This window comes from Mauremys mutica, chromosome 3 (assembly GCF_020497125.1).
Source record: "Mauremys mutica isolate MM-2020 ecotype Southern chromosome 3, ASM2049712v1, whole genome shotgun sequence".
Classification (NCBI taxonomy): Eukaryota; Metazoa; Chordata; order Testudines; family Geoemydidae; genus Mauremys; species Mauremys mutica.
Window position 1 is genome coordinate 127,815,882 of NC_059074.1, and position 4,473 is coordinate 127,820,354.

The following is a 4,473-nucleotide window of genomic DNA, read 5'->3' on the forward strand; positions in this document are numbered from 1 at the left end:
AAAAAAGCTCATGTTGGAGACTGGCTGTAAAAGTTCTTATTGATCACAGGTAACACAATCACAACAGTGTAAAAATTGCAACACCAAGCCATTTCGGGTAGTCTACATTGTAGTTAAACACCTGTGTCTGGCTTGTGTCAGCTAAGTTGAATTCATATTAAGGGCTTGGTGGGACAGCCTGGGCTGCAGCCAGAGCCTGAATGCCTACACTGCAATTAAACAGCCCCTTAGCCTGTGCCCAGGGAGCCTGAGTCAGCTGGCATCGGCCAGCCATTGGTTTTAAATTGCAGTGTAGACATACCTTTAGTTCTCTATCAGCTGTTCTGTGCCAGTTCAGATAGTGGGTAATAAATCTTTTCTCCCAACAGGAGGAAACAGAAAGACACAGATCTACCGGCAACATAACTGCAATAATATGAAAGGGTTTGCTGATTACCAGACTCCAGTTGCCACTGCAACTGGAAGGGATTGTGACTCTAAATTAGGATTTTCCAGTCTTGCCTATTTCTGTCAAGTTTACCTGAGGTGATCGAACTCTGAAGGCCTCTGGGACAGTAGCGCGATTGGCAGTTGCTGGTCTCTACTTTGTCTTTTTCTCCCCCTTTCCTTGATTTTGATCTGTCATCCTTACAGTCCTGGTCAGTGGTGCTACTGCAGGTACAATAGGCAATCCAGTTGCTAGTCACCCACTGCTGCCCCTGCATTGAAGAAGTGGGAGCACTGAAAGGGTGCAGTGAGGTAAGTCCCTGGGCCCAACTACTGGAACTCGTTTGAAAATGTCATGGGCCACTAGAAGAATTAGTTTTATTGTTGTTTTTTTTTAATCATCTATATCTTATCTGTTTATTGCTAGTTTGGGCCTCTCTGATGTCAGAAATATTAAGCATATTTGTATTTGCCACTACCATGATATATACCATGCAATAGCTGTATGTCTTCCCTATTCTGGGCTAGTGTGATGGGGCCTATCAGGCCCTTTGAGGTCACCTGCTGAAGGCCTCATGGTCCTACCACACCCCGCCTCAGGAAAGAGCAGAAGAGATGGGCCCTCCAGGCTGCATAGATAGACTGCGGGGAAGCAGCCAATCAGAGAGTCAGCAGGGAGCAGCCAATCAGAGTCCGGAAGGCTCATATAAAAAGAGATTCTGGACAGAGCAGATCAGTAACTTACTGGCTGGTGGTGGTACTCCTGGCTATGTGCAGGAGTTGCAGTATCTGAACAGAGCACTTGCTGGCCTGAACCAGAGGAGCAAGGAAGGTGCTCCTGGCTGATGCCTGGGACTCAAACAAGAATTCAGATAAGGGTGAAGCTGAAAGTGCTGGGACTAAGAAGGGAAGTGGCCCAGGGAAACATAGCAGCAGGTAGCTAAAGGGAAGCACTGAACGGCTGTTACTTAGGGTACCCAGAGGAGTGGGTGGGCCCAGATCCCTACCCACAGGCAGAGTGGCCTAAGCCCAGAGAAGGGGGGAGAAGACCCCAAAGAGGGTCAGCTTTTAATTGAAGTTTTTAACCCCTGAAGGGGATTGAACTGAACTAGTGACTCAACTGGAGAGCTGGGGTCAGGGAGGCTCGCTACAGAGCAAAGAGTCACCAGGGAGGGCCCCTGAGGCACTGGTCCATAACAAGCAGGTACCACTGGAAGCTAGCCCAGGAGGGGCTCAGGGTCAGTTTGGAAGCTAGCCCAGGAGATGCCAGGGCTAATCAGGGTACTGTGATAGGTCCTGTTAGACTGACTGAGAACCAAGCCCGGAGAAAGGGCTATGGTCCGAGATGTTACCGTTAGAGGCCCTGTTGGATTTGTACCCTGGAAAAGGTCTATTTTGTTTGTGCACCTACAGACTGTGTGTGACTCAGCTGGAGGGCCAGGTCACCGAAAACCTGCTTGAGAAGTTTAACTATCAACAGGGGTCACTGCAAGCAGAGCAAAAGTGAGAGAGTGCAGGTGCAGACACACCTGGCCAGCAGGGGCACTCACTTGAGGTGAGTGGCCCTGTCACAACTAGATTTTAGCCTATCCCTAGGTGGCTGCACAGGTAACTACTGATATCTGGCACACCCCCATGTGGCATGGTGTGGCAGGGAGCGCTAGATGAGGAGAGCCTGCTGACAGCTGCTTTTCCCTGCCGTTGTCTACTTCTTGTGACTCAGCCCTCAAGCCAGGTCACGTATACTCCCACCCTGCACCGTCCAACAAACAACCAACAGCCTCAATTAGATTATTTGATTTGAATCTGGACTCACTGGTCATTCCACCCCTAGTCTTTAGGGTCTTTGCACCACCTTTCTCAGAGGCCTGTAGTGGAACCCAGGTCCTCCCTCTCCACGGGGTTCCAGCCCAGGGCCTTGTAATAAGCAAGAAAAGTCTGTCTGCTCAGACCCCTGCTTCCTCCCTGGACATTGTTTGAAAACGTGATGTTCTCATCTGACAGTTGTGTGAGAGACTAGCGAAGGCTACATGAAGCCACCATGTCATATGGATTTGCTTATAATGCACTAATAATAATTCACATATACATTTTATAGTCTAGGCACTAAAGCCTAAAACAGCCTTCATCTAAATCCTGACACGTACATTTTTTCCCTAGCAGAACAGAACCTAAATATTTGGTAAGTGGTGTAATGCAGTGGTAAAACGATAAAAATCATATTTAGCTGAAACTGTTCTTCACTGACCTCTTGTTTCTTTTGGCTCAAGTAAGAAGAAAAAAATTGGAAAAGAAAGGCCTAATGAAAGTGGAGAGTAATGGTGCCAGACATAGGATGTGACCTGTCAAAGTACTGATTTCTGGAGAAAGCTGTAGGGATCTTAGCCCAGTTGGCAGCTACTGTTGAAGCTTCTTACCCCAGTGTCACACTGAGCATCGTAGAGGCAAGCAGCCTGGGATTTTCTTCCCTGTGCTTTAACTGGCTATCTTAAGAATCTTATAAGAAAAGCATGTTTTTTTCCAATCATTTCCAGGTGAAACCTCTTCTTCTTCTTTACTCTAGGGCATGTTTCTCTGCATGGGGCATCAGTGATGAAAACTGGATGGATTTCAATTTGCTTAGGTTAAGATATTCATGTCTTTACATATTAGACTCTTCTTGTGGTATTATTACCAGGACATCCAAGCTATTTAAACATGGATTTGGCAAAGAATTGGAGAATACACTGTAAAGACCATCTGAGCTTTGGATACAGAAGTAAGGACTAGCACTGAAGTCAATGTGTGTCCTTCCACTGACTTCAGTGGGCTTTTGATCAGATTCTAAATGGCCAAAGGAGTCTCTTCCCTTTCTAATTCTTATGGCTCTAGAACATTCCTCTCCTGTATATAGTGGCAGAGAGATAGGGGAGTGGGCATCTCCATTACTTGTACATCTCCATTACTCTTTGTGATCTCATCCTTGATGTATACTCCATAGGCCACTTTTCCTCACGGTCAGTGACTAAGAGATAAGGGCTTGTCTAAATCAGGGGTATCTAGAAATTTGCCTACTTGTTTTTCTCCAGGCTGTCTCCTCTAACCAAACTCCACACTTAAGTTTTATTAGGGTAGCTCCAAAAAAACATTCTGCCACATTCATATCCACAAGTAGGCACTTAAGTTGCAAAGTTGCACTTCTGGAAATGTCCAGCCAATAAAGAAAAGAAGGACAAGAGACATGTAGTGGGTAATGGTGTTACTGGAGAGATACTTTTGAACTAATTTATAGCATAGATTTTTCTCATAATCAAAGGTAGTATTAATTATTATTATTCTGTGATAAGGATCAGAGCCCCAGTGTTCTAGGTATTGTACAAACATATATTTGAACCTCTTTGGTCTGGAAACTGAACCAAAAATTTAACAAGAATGGTCTTTCTTATGAGATTTTCCAAGCTTCTGATTATGGATGGATGAAAATGCCACAAGAACAGCACCTATCTATCTAGGTTTTATATGATGATCATCTCCATGGTATTTGAGTGTTCATGGCAGGAAATGCTAAAATGAAAATAAAAGGTGAACAAACATTTTCAAACCTCAAAAAGGCATGGCTATGATTCACTGAATTATGAATGAAATATCAGGTTAATTCTTGTTTTATCTATAGTGGCTCAACTAATCTTATTCTAAATTAATACATTGCATATCCAAGGTAAACACTTAAAGTAGGCTAAAATGCTATTCTTTCATCTCTAGTCTATTTTAAAAAATCCCACAGAGGAGATCATTTGTAGTTTTGAGACCATAACGTAAGAATGGCCATACTGGGTCAGATAATTTTTGTTATTTTGGGGGCTTACATATAGTTTGAGCCTGTATTATGGTGTTTTTTAAAAGTTTCCATGAAGCTTGCAGGCATTTCACTCTTGTGATCTTTCCTTTTAATTTCCATTTACCTTTCCTTTCATTTTTTGTATAGCCTCCCTTTCTAAAGTTAAATGTGTCTGTGGCGAGTTTCTTTGGCATTCTTTCTCTCCCGCCCCCACCCCCAAATGAATGTTA

At 44.1% G+C, this 4,473-nt stretch overlaps 1 long non-coding RNA gene across 1 annotated transcript; it reads left to right on the forward strand.

Moving 5' to 3' along the window:
* The first annotated feature begins 1,185 nt into the window (after nucleotides 1-1,185).
* On the forward strand, nucleotides 1,186-2,842 carry LOC123365974. Its single transcript, XR_006577863.1, has 3 exons — nucleotides 1,186-1,362; nucleotides 1,840-1,981; nucleotides 2,697-2,842. It is a non-coding gene; the product is annotated as an uncharacterized LOC123365974 (long non-coding RNA).
* The last annotated feature ends 1,631 nt before the right edge of the window (nucleotides 2,843-4,473 follow it).